The following is a 13,578-nucleotide window of genomic DNA, read 5'->3' as shown; positions in this document are numbered from 1 at the left end:
AATTCAATTTTTGATGAAATCAAACAAAGTTTAATTTTGGACCCTTTTGACCTCAATGTGGACAAAGTTGATAACGGGGCCCAAAAATCAAAAATCTAAGTACATGGTTAGATTCAGCATATCAAAGAACCCCATATATTCAATTTTTGTTGAAATCAAACAAAGTTTAATTTTGGACCCCGATTTGGACCAACTTGAAAACTGGGCCCATAATCAAAAATCTAAATACATGTTTAGATTCAGCATATCAAAGAACCCTAAGAATTCAATTTTTGTTAAAATCAAACTAACTTTAATTTTGGACCGTTTGGACCTTAATGTAGACCAATTTGAAAACGGAACCAAAAATTATGAATCTAAATTCACGGTTAGATTCGGCATATCAAAGAACCCCAATAATTCATTTTTTGATGAAATCAAACAAAGTTTAATTTTGGACCCTTTTGACCTCAATGTGGACCAATTTAAAAACGGGGCCCAAAATCCAAAAACTAAATACACGGTTAGATTCAGCATATTAAAGAACCCCAAGAATTCAAGAATAAAACCCCATTGAAATTGGTCAAGAAATAAGCAATTTATACGAAGTATCTTCTTTTGCACAATACTGTGCAATTAAATATTTCTTGCTATTGCGCAATACTGTACAATTGACAATTTCTTGCTATTGCGCAATACTGTACAATTGACAATTTCTTGCTATTGCGCAATATTGTGCTATTGGATATTTCTTGCTATTGCGCAATACTGTGCAATTTAAGATTTCTTGCTATTGCGCAATACTGTGCAATTGAAGATTTCTTGCTATTGTGCAATACTGTGCAATTGAAAATTTCTTGCTATTGCACAATACTTATTATATAATAATTTACACATCCTGTTTGGTGTGTATCTCCTACCGTATCATTATTATTTGCTTTTAAATATAAATCAGAAATAACCAACTTAAAATGGAAAATTTTAAAAGAAAAAAAAAAGGAAAAAAAGAAAAAAAAGGAAAAAAAAAAAAAATCCCCCCCCCAAATTTTTTGAACCCCCTTATGATTCATCACCCCCAAACTCAATCCCAGCCTTCCCTTTGTGGTATGGTACCTTGCAGTACAATTTCAGAGAGATCCATAAACTTGAACACAAGTTATTGTCTGGAAACTAGAAAAATGTGTTTTTTGGCCCCTTTTTGGCCCCAAATTCCTAAACGTTTAGGGGAATTACCCCCAAACTCAAACCCAGCTTTCCCTTTGTGATATGGAACCTTGTAGTACAATTTCAGAAAGATCCATACACTTACACACAAGTTATTGTCCTGAAACTAGAAAATTGCTTGTTTTTTGCCCCTTTCTGGCCCCTTATTCCTAAAATATTGAGGCAATTACCCCCATCATCAATCCCAGCCTTCCCTTTGTGGTATGGTACCTTGCAGTACAATTTCAGAGAGATCCATACACTTGAACACAAGTTATTGTCTGGAAACTAGAAAAATGCTTATTTTTGGCCCCTTTTTGACCCCCAATTCCTAAACGTTTCGGCAATAACCTCCAAACTCAATTCCAGCTTTCCCTTTGTGATATGGAACCTTGTAGTACAATTTCAGAAAGATCCATACACTTACACACAAGTTATTGTCATGAAACTAGAAAAATGCTTGTTTTTTGCCCCTTTTTTGGCCCCTAATTCCTAAAATTTTGACGCAATTACCCCCAAAATCAATCCCAGCATTTGTACAATGTCACAGAGATCCATACACTAACACACAAGTTATGTCTGGAAGTTACAAAAATACTTATTTTTGGCCCCTTTTTGGCCCCTAATTCCTTTACTGTTGGTACCATAACCCCCAAAATCAATCCCAACCTTTCTTTTGTGGTATTGAACCTTGTGGTAAAATTTCATAGAGATCCATTTACTTAAACTAAAGTTAGAGTGCGAAAACCAATGTGTCTTCGGACGACGACGACGACGACGACGTCAACGTCATACCAATATACGACCACAAAAATTTGTTTGCGGTCGTATAAAAATTATCGCCCACTTATATAACTTTATTTCCTCTATCATAGAGATTTGTTGTACATGAGCAATATTCCTGCGCATTTTGCCATTTGGGAAATATAAACGACTTGTAATTACCAATTTTCAGCGATGAAATATTTCATACAATTGTTCTTTGACATCGTAGCCAAAAGCACAGGGGATAATAAACTACGTACGGATTTCTATTGAGCACTACTTCCTATGTGCAACTTCAAAAGTTTTGGGTAGTTCGACGATCATTTCAGGTTTTTCTGGTCATATTTTTTGTATTCCAGAAATAAAAGTATTAAAAAAATGTCCAATTAGTTATAAATAACATAATAGCCAGCTAGATAATAACAATGGCACGTATTTCAGCATTTATTGGGTAGAACACAAATCTAGGGTGCTCGCATAAGGCAGCTTAACTGCCTAAAAATGCTTGTTTTTTGCCCCTTTTTGGCCCCTAATTCCTAATAATTTGAGGCAATTACCCCCAAAATCAATCCCAGCCTTCCGTTTGTGGTATGGTACCTTGCAGTACAATTTCAGAGAGATCCATCCACTTGAACACAAGTTATTGTCTGGAACAATTTTTCCGCAACATTTTGGGCAATTACCCCCAAACTCAATTCCAGCTTTCCCTTTGTGATATGGAATCTTGTAGTACAATTTCAGAAAGATCCATACACTTACACACAAGTTATTGTCATGAAACTAGAAAAATGCTTGTTTTTTGCCCCTTTTTTGGCCCCTAATTCCTAAAATTTTGAGGCAATTACCCCCAAAATCAATCTCAGCATTCCCTTTGTGATATGGAACCTTGTGGTACAATGTCAGAGAGATCCATACACTAACACACAAGTTATATCTGGAAGTTACAAAAATGCTTATTTTTGGCCCCTTTTTGGCCCGTAATTCCTTAACTGTTGGTACCATAACCCCCAAAATCAATCCCAACCTTCCTTTTGTGGTATTGAACCTTATGGTAAAATTCATAGAGATCCATTCACATAAACTAAAGTTGGAGTGCGAAAAACCAATGTGTCTTCTGATGACGACGACGCCAACGTCATACCAATATACGACCGCAAAAAAACTGCTTCGCTGAGCGCAGCTAGATACGCTTCGCAGAGGTCCAACCCTGAACAGTTGGGGCAAAAATGGACAAAATATTCAAGCTTGATTTTAGTCTGAATTTGGATTGTAATTAAATATTTGACATATTATAGGTTTCTGAATAAATGTAGTCAAAGAACTTGAAATTGGTTATATGAATTGAATTTATATTCAATTAAAGATTTCTTACTGTTTTGCAATACTTAGTAAATCTGTTCTGAGACCATAAACAAATAAAGTTCAATTAATTCTCAATGTCATATTAGAAATTTATGAAAATAAAAAGGGAGCTTACATCAATAGATATAAACAATTCACCCAAGTTTCATGAGAATTGGTGACAGCATTTTTGAGTTATTGTCCTAAAACTGGAAAATCCCCCCTTTTTTAATGAATAAAACCCCAAATCTCAGAAACGGTAAATCCGAAATTTATTAAAAACGAAGGGAGCTCACGTCAATAGATATGAATAATTCACAAAAGTTTCATGCAAATTGGTGAAATTTTTTTTTGAGTTACATGTATTGTCGAAAACTGGAAAATCCCCCCATTTTTGATGAATAAAACCCCAAAACATAGAAACGGTAAATCTGAAATTTATAAAAAACAAAAGGGAGTTCACGTCGATAGATATGAACAATTCACAAAAGTTTCATGCAAATTGGTGAAATTTTTTTGAGTTATTGTACGAAAACTGGAAAATCCCCCCTTTTTTAATGAATAAAACCCCAAAACTCGGAAATGGAAAATCTGAAATTTATAAAAAATGAAAGGGAGCTCACGTCAATAGATATTAACAATTCACCAAAATTTCATGCATATTGGTTAAAGCGTTTTTGAATAATGTCTGACATGTTGACGATGGACAGACGGTCAATGGTATACCGTAATACGTCCTGTAAACGGGCGTATAAAACGACTTGTTTATGTCTGAGTTCTGACTGTTACGGGTCAAGGGAGCCAAATATGGACGCAATTCCTAACAGCACTATATTTATATATCTGGCAGAAGAAATCAATGACAACAATCTAGATTGATAAAACATACATTCATCTAATCTCCAACACATTTCCAGAGGAAAATAAGAAGCGCAAGTTTATATTTTACTTCAAATACTTCAGCTGTGTTTGCAGACGAAATGTCTGTTATGTGTAAAGAAAGATTTCGGAATGTTTAGTTTTTATGTGAGTTCTAGAAGGAGCACTAAATTCAAGTTTCTCCATTTGGTGAACCTAGCATTAACTAGCCTGGGATCCTGGCTCACTGCTTGACAGTAGAGCAAGGCGGAATACAACGACATAGTTTTCGTTGATTGAATATTACAAATTAAATGATGCATCGTGGGATAGCATCATTTCTTGACACATGGCGGGAAATATTTATATTGTTACGAATTCATTGAAAATTATTTTTCATTTCAGATGATATGCAAATTTCGAAAAATTTAGCATATATAATTCAAACGTTATTGAATAAAATCGTGAATCAACTGTTAACGATCCGATCGATTTATTCCTTGTTTAGGCCCAAAAAAAATATATGTCTGTTTACGGTTACCCGACCGTCCCTACTTTTGAGCGCCGACCCCAAGTCATTTTATTTCCGTTGTAAAGTGAAAAATAAACTGAACTCGTGTCAAAAGCAAAGTTAGTGTTGCAAATAATATAAATCAATTGCCTGATACATTCTTATGTTCAAAATCGTGAATATGACAGCTGTTTTAAGGAAATTCGCAACTCGTGTGATGAAATAAACACTTTGCCACCATTTTTTCCAAGGGAAATAATCCAATCATTAAAAATACGGGTAAACTCTGCCCATGATCAACTCGGACCACGACAAGACAAAACGGCATGAATCAAAATCATGTCACAAAAAATAAAATGAAAAAATAAAATAAAATGGAAATACCGACCTACCTACCCTATTTTTTTAAAGTATGTAACCTTAAACAGACATATATTTTTTTTTGGCCTTGTAGAACATGCACAGTAATTCAGTCCTGTTCAGCGCTGATAGTTGGTCACGTGGATTGTATTACGCCTGGCCCTATCAACGAAGTATTAGATTGGGTCAGGATGACAGGCTAAGCATTTACTGGGACTATAATACTAACGGGACTGGAAACTGATCGATCTGTTGAGATTTCATTGCCCCGATAGGGGATTATTGATTTTTTTGTTTTGATTGACAGCTTATCGTGTCACGTAGTAAATTAGCATTCGTTACATGAATGTAAACAATAGATTTCGGCAAACAAATCAGCATATATATATAATACTGTTAAAATTGGTAGATTTGAAATAAAAAAAATAATTATTAAATAAATTAGTTTAAAGGAGACATGACACGATTTAAATTTTTTTTTTTTTTTATTAAATTGATAAATATTAGTCTTAAAACATGTTTTGTACAATTTTGCTGGTCAAAACCTGATAAATCAGCATTTTTCTGGTCAAAGAATCAAGCGCTTGTCATTAAGAATGATTTTTAATTAGATAACGATCACGTGATCGTGCTTACGTCAGTGGTTACAAGCTGGGAAAATGTCTCTTAACTGGACGATGTCGATACACTATGGACGGTATTGACAGCACTTTTCCAGATTACTGACAAACTATAAAGACATTGTGTGTGAAAAATAACCAAGAAAAGGATATTAATTCTTCATGCGAAGAGTCCAAAAACGACGATTTTTCAGACAATACTGATCGGATTGTTACCATACATATTTGGTTTGTCTGATGGATAAATTTAATAGACCGCTTTCTGCATTTTTTCAAGGATTTGTATAGTGAGATCTCACTATACAAATCCTTGATTTTTTCATTTAAATAAAACTACTTTTTAATCATGATTGAAAATATAAATTTTTAATTATTGATGATCAAATTGTTCTTTTTTCTCTCTCTGTTAATTATGTGTGCGCCAGAAGCAGAAAAAAACGATAGTAAAAGTCAAATTAGGCGTTCGCAAAGTGTCCGTTTTTATTTTTTTTTATTACATAGAGACTTTTAATAGGTATAAATTATCACCAAAAGTTATGCTTATAATTTTTTTGGTTGGAAACCATACATCACACAAAGGATTTGTATAGTGAAAAACACACTATTTCTGCATTAGGATATTCAATTAACAATTTTATTACTTCCCCCCTTTTATGTAAACAATTCAATTCAATATTTTATTTATGTCTCACCTAATGTATAAAATTGCACAATACAAAACATTTATTGGAGGCTGTTGTTTTAGTGATTAAAAGTTGACACTTGAAAAACTTATGTTGAAATAATTAATATAGTTATACTACACTTCTAAAGTATGCTATTCCATCCAGACCCTTATAAATCTAACTTCAAATTTAAGGAATTACACAAAGTAAATTCAAATTCACTTATTTCCACCCCTCTCTTCCAAATATCATTTAGCAATCAATTTTATTGCTACCATGCAGCAAAACGCTTGAGTCCAGGAAAATATTCGCAACACATAATGTTCTTTTTCAAAATATTTTTTCTAAAAGTGGTCATTTGAATAAATGCTAGATTTTCAATCGGACAGAGCAAGAAAATGTTTACATGTAACATACTTCAGTCTTCGAGAACATGAGTTGTGTATTAGCTGTACTTAGCTTTGATCTAGCTAAAAGTATTTGTGCGTTGTCTCTATTGTTTTAACGTTAGTGGTTTCTCTACTTCGTACCGATCTTTTGCGTTAGACTGGTTTTTATAGTTCTTATGTACTGCTGTAAGACCACTGTCACACGTTGGGAGGTGGAGAGGGTACCGTAGGCGCTCACAAACATATACCACCGACACATTTTGAATGTGCCTGTCTTAAATCAGGAGCATATAGATCAGTTGTCGTTGATTCATGTCTGTCAATTTTTTTCTACGGAAATTATTTTGTTATAAATAAGTTAGTTTTCTCGTTAAAATTGTTTCACATTTTCACGTTGAGAACTTTTATAGCCGAATATACGGTATGGGGTTTTCTCATTATTGGAGGCCGTACGGTAAACGACACTTTCTTCATTTATTATAAAGTTTCCATTTTAAAAAGAAATGTTTTTCATCATCTGAATCTTTACCAACTAAATAGTTGTCAATAATTATATTCGATGTCCAATATAATAAAATTGAGAATGGAAATAGGGAATGTGTCAGAAAAAAAATGTAAAAGACTTATGATTCACATTCTCGTATCATTTCCTTGTTTGCTTTTTATGCTTTATATCTAACAATTGCTTATGAAGTTATAGACTTGCAAGCATACAAGAATATTACTTTTCCATCTCAAGAAGTCAATTAAAAAATGCATCTGTTATAAACCTTTTTATATCTGCATATTCTTAATAAAATGCTCCGCAGGGCGCAGCTTGATACGACCGCAGAGGTCGAACCCTGAACAGTTGGGGGAAGTATGGACACAACATTCAAGCTTGATACAGCTTTGGATTTGGATTGTGATTAAATATTTGACACAGCATAGGTTTCTAACACAGATTGGATGTGGTCTAAGAACTTAAAAATTTTAAATTGGACATTCACCTATTATGGTCCAATATCCAAAATCTAAATACATGGTTAGATTCAGCATATCAAAGAACCCCAAGAATTCAATTTTTGATGAAATCAAACAAAGTTTAATTTTGGACCCTTTTGACCTCAATGTGGACAAAGTTGATATCGGGGCCCAAAAATCAAAAATCTAAATACATGGTTAGATTCAGCATATCAAAGAACCCCATATATTCAATTTTTGTTGAAATCAAACAAAGTTTAATTTAGGACCCCGATTTGGACCAACTTGAAAACTGGGCCCATAATCAAAAATCTAAATACATGTTTAGATTCAGCATATCAAAGAACCCTAAGAATTCAATTTTTGTTAAAATCAAACTAAGTTTAATTTTGGACCCTTTGGACCTTAATGTAGACCAATTTGAAAACGGAACCAAAAATTAAGAATCTAAATACACGGTTAGATTCGGCATATCAAAGAACCCCAATAATTCAATTTTTGATGAAATCAAACAAAGTTTAATTTTGGACCCTTTTGACCTCAATGTGGACAAAGTTGATAACGGGGCCCAAAAATCAAAAATCTAAATACATGGTTAGATTCAGCATATCAAAGAACCCCATATATTCATTTTTTGTTGAAATCAAACAAAGTTTAATTTTGGACCCTGATTTGGACCAACTTGAAAACTGGGCCCATAATCAAAAATCTAAATACATGTTTAGATTCAGCATATCAAAGAACCCTAAGAATTCAATTTTTGTTAAAATCAAACTAAGTTTAATTTTGGACCCTTTGGACCTTAATGTAGACCAATTTGAAAACGGAACCAAAATTTAAGAATCTAAATACACAGTTAGATTCGGCATATCAAAGAACCCCAATAATTCAATTTTTGATGAAATCAAACAAAGTTTAATTTTGGACCCTTTGGACCTCAATGTGGACCAATTTAAAAACGGGGCCCAAAATCCAAAAACTAAATACACGGTTAGATTCAGCATATTAAAGAACCCCATGAAATCAAGAATAAAACCCCATTGAAATTGGTCAAGAAATAAGCAATTTATAGGAAGTATCTTCTTTTGCACAATCCTGTGCTATCAAATATTTCTTGCTATTGCGCAATACTGTACAATTGACAATTTCTTGCTATTGCGCAATATTGTGCTATTGGATATTTCTTGCTATTGCACAATACTGTGCAATTGAAGATTTCTTGCTATTGCGCAATACTGTGCAATTGAAGATTTCTTGCTATTGTGCAATACTGTGCAATTGAAAATTTCTTGCTATTGCACAATACTTATTATATAATAATTTACACATCCTGTTTGGTGTGTATCTCCTACCATATCATTATTATTTGATTTTAAATATAAATCAGAAATAACCAATTTAAAATGGAAAATTTTAAAAGAAACAAAAAAGGAAAAAAAGAAAAAAAAGGAAAAAAAAATAAATCCCCCCCCAAAATTTTTTGAACCCCCATTATGATTCATCACCCCCAAACTCAATCCCAGCCTTCCCTTTGTGGTATGGTACCTTGCAGTACAATTTCAGAGAGATCCATACACTTGAACACAAGTTATTGTCTGGAAACTAGAAAAAAATGTGTTTTTTGGCCCCTTTTTGGCCCCAAATTCCTAAACATTTAGGGCAATTACCCCCAAACTCAAACCCAGCTTTCCCTTTGTGATATGGAACCTTGTAGTACAATTTCAGAAAGACCATACACTTACACACAAGTTATTGTCATGAAACTAGAAAAATGCTTGTTTTTTGCCCCTTTTTTGGCCCCTAATTCCTAAAATTTGGAGGCAATTACCCCCAAAATCAATCCCAGCATTCCTTTAGTGATATGGAACCTTGTGGTACAATGTCAGAGAGATCCATACACTAACACACAAGTTATGTCTGGAAGTTACAAAAATGCTTATTTTTGGCCCCTTTTTGGCCCCTAATTCCTTTACTGTTATTACCATAACCCCCAAAATCAATCCCAACCTTCCTTTTGTGGTATTGAACCTTGTGGTAAAATTTCATAAAGATCCATTCACTTAAACTAAAGTTAGAGTGCGAAAACCAATGTGTCTTCGGACGACGACGGACGACGCCGGACGACGACGACGACGACGACGCCGGACGACGACGACGCCAACGTCATACCAATATACGACCACAAAAATTTTTTTGCGGTCGTATAAAAACAATAAAAATAAGATCTATATACAGGTTGTCTATTAGTTATCAACACGGGTTAGGGTATTTAATTGGTGGTGCATAGGGTATTGTATATATGGTCGTACTGCAGGTATTCATTAAACATATATGATCAGGTAGTTGTACCTGTTTTCTGTACACAACAATAATATATTCCAATCTCACCTGTGCCCTCGGCAAAACCAACATCCAGGATGTACACAAAGAGCTTATGAAGTAATATTGCGTAATCACTATATGTCTTTATCAATCCCCCATGTGGAGTGACACTTGAAGTTTGCAACTTCAAACGAGACCTGAAATTGCGAAACTCAATCATCTGTACCGTACACCTGTGACCTATGATGAACTCATGGCATGGCACCCGAGACCCCAACTCTGGAATCCTAATGAAAGTGGGCGAAAAGAAGTGTAGTTTGGGCTTGTTAAAAAGTCCCATCTTTACACCTTCTAGGTCTGCGTGTCATTCAAAAAAACAGAAAATATCATGTCAATATTCTTTTAAATTATATTGTTGAATCCATCGGCATCACACATAATCATTATTTATCACTGTCATGCGTTTTGTTGGATAATAATCGAAACTAAATTTGTGCTGTACCCATATGTCAATTTGAATGAATGTAACCACTGACGTAGTAGCCTCGTTCTGAGTGACTTCCGGGATGGAAATATGCATATTTGACAGGTCGATAAATCGTTGCATTAAAATCTCATTAAAATACATATTTTCCTAATTAGTAGACACTTATATTGCTATCGATGTATTTTTGGGGAAATTTAAGTATAAATAAACATTTTGAAACACAAATTGAAAATCGTGTCATGTCTCCTTTAAAAGCAAAAAATATATATTGTTTACGAAAAGTAGTCAAATATATTAGTATTGAAAATAAACCAGATATAGTCGAAATGCAGGCACTTTACTTGACCGCTAAGAAAACAATGTGTCAAAGGTTAACACATCATAATTAATCCTGATAAAAACTATAAGTGTGCATTAAAAACAATGTTTACAATTTCAGTTCACAATTAATTCATACAACACAAGTTATCTGGGTCTCATAAAAATATAGTTTCATTGTTTTGTACTTTTGTGAACTTTGTGTTTACACCAAAATTTCAATATGGCTGTGAACGGGCCTACATTTGTAGTTCTAATTATGGAACCTAGTGTACATATTTTCACGAAGTCATATGCTAATGCCACCAGAAGACCATTACTAAGCAAAATTAACCCTGTTCATAATAAAAATATTGCACACATAAAAAGGAGTAGGAAATTTTATAGGAACAGTATAATTTATTTGAGCCGTGCATGTGAATCCGGTTGTAATGAGAAAGAGATTTATATTCCCCTTTTTATTTTAAAAAGTGACAATAAAAATAGGCAAATCCAAACTATAACCTATAAATATGATTTTACAACAAACTGAACTTGCAGATCTCTTTTCAATCAACAGTTATAAGAAATTTTATGAATCATATACTTTTTTCCACATCGTCCCCACGCTATTTTCATCCTGAAAATTTCAATCTTTATATGTCATTTTTTACATATAAGACGGGATTTGGTGATTAATAACAACTGAGATATCTTTTATCATTATAGTAATCAAGTTTATATTAAGGATTATCATTTCGAATATCTATAAAATAAAAAAACAAATTACCGAAATTATAAGATCAAGGCACGCTGTCACTGTCAAAACAATACGGCGTATCGATAAATAGCGCAGGTAAAGTCTCGTTCTAACGACCGTGATGTTGATATTATTACACTGATTGGTGTAACGGTTTCCGGTCCCGTTAGTATAATAGTCCCAGGCATTTACCTATAAATTTTTTTATATAGTTCAACATTACTTTCGGAGTTCTCTGGACTTTTCAATAAAGTTACTGTATTTTCTTTTTGACAATGATTTGGGTCACAAGAGTCCATAAAACATTAATTTTGGGGTTATTTGGGCAAGATAAAAGGCATCACGAATATGAACAGAATCAAGAGATATTTTTCTTTCTATATACATTCAGTCAGGGGTACTACTTGTACGAGTAATCTTTATTTACTTGAAGAAGTAAATAAAATAAACTTATATAAGTTAATTATAATGTTTAAATAATCTCCCCTTAATTTTCTCAAAAATTTACTTGTATAAGTAATTTTTTTTTACAATCCCACAAAAATTCTTGAAATGTAAAAACATGCCTTTAACAATTTTTCTCAGGTTAGCTCATAATTTTTTATTAGAGTTCAATGTTTCATCTCATTAATTCGACAAAGAAACTGATTGCGCAAAGATCTTAAGTATTTGCGCAAAGATCTTAAGTATTTGCGCAAGGCCTTCAAAAATTGCCCCTTGGGGGCTTGTAAATGAGCAGTGTTCTGAAGATAACAGACAAATGAGATTTTCATTGTCCATGAAATTACACTTAAATGATTAGTAAAGACATCTGCAAAGGACAGACAATCAAAAATTCTATTAGAGCAAAGAAGTCCTAAGAATTCAAGAAAAGAAGATAGGATGACTTTTTTACTTGTATAAGTAAAAAAATCTGAATGTCTAAGGGACATAACTAAGCCCAATTTTTTTTACCTATACAAGTAAATAAAATTCACTTGTATAAGTATCCTACAAATTTACTTATATAAGTATATTAATATTTACTTCTTCAAGTAAATAAAAATTACTTGTACAAGTAGTACCCCTGACTGACATTGTACAAGATATTAACAAAAGGAGGCAATATGCACTTACCTTTATGTTTTTTTTTATATAATTTCAAGCCGAGAGTATTGTTCTTTTAATATTTTCAGAATGACTTTGTCATCGTCATCAACATTCACCAAGTGCTAATGAATTATTTTATCATGAAAACAAGGCCAAGGGCATTTTAGTAGGGTTTTTATTTATATAAATAAATAGGAAACCATCATGCTTTCCTATTTGCTGCTGACACAGGATGAGTCATGGACATGCTTAATTTCTACTTTCTTTTTGGCTAATTATTATATATTTAATTGATCCAACTTTTTGTGTACTATACATATGTGGATATCTATTTTTCTTTTTTTCTTTTTGGGCTGCTTGTTTGTTATCTATATCAACCACACTTGCAATAAAATGCATTAGTATTAAAAAAATAAAAACACATACTATAGATTCTTTATCTACGTATTCTTTAAGAACTTAAATAGTTCTCGTTTAACTTTTTTTTTTTTTTATCTCATTGTTTGTATTGTACTATGAAAAAATTATTGATGTTGTAATGTTTATGCCCTTTGGGGCCCATAATTGGAAATAAAATATCTTATCTTATCTTATAAACATTTATTAATTATCATTTATAAATATGATTTCAGAGGTCAAACATTTGAAATCGTTCGTAATTGTGTCCAGTCGTAATTGCGTCCGGTGGGGCATTTATTTGAGCAGTTATATAATAATTATTATATATCCTCTTTGTGACATATGTATAATGTAACACCTGCATCATATTACAATTTTTATAGGTCTCTGCCTTGAATCAAATACTTAATCAAAACTCTAGATATCGGACTGTTATAGTAATGATTCGTTAATTTATTATAGACCGGGTTGACATGGGACGGATGCATGAACTTACAAACTGGAGCTTTTTCCCGGAAAAATTTGACGTGACAAAGCAATCGAGGGGGACTGGTTTCTACTACCCCCTTT

At 33.0% G+C, this 13,578-nt stretch overlaps 1 protein-coding gene across 1 annotated transcript in view; it reads right to left on the bottom strand.

The window, feature by feature from the left end:
* Positions 1 to 13,578, bottom strand: part of LOC127710367 (uncharacterized) — a 35,265-nt gene that overhangs the window by 21,519 nt on the left and 168 nt on the right. The window lies entirely within an intron of this gene.

The sequence above is a fragment of the Mytilus californianus genome, unplaced genomic scaffold (assembly GCF_021869535.1).
Source record: "Mytilus californianus isolate M0D057914Y unplaced genomic scaffold, xbMytCali1.0.p SCAF_74, whole genome shotgun sequence".
Classification (NCBI taxonomy): Eukaryota; Metazoa; Mollusca; class Bivalvia; order Mytilida; family Mytilidae; genus Mytilus; species Mytilus californianus.
The sequence above is the reverse complement of the archived record's forward strand: the minus strand, read 5'-3'. Positions and strand labels throughout refer to the sequence as shown.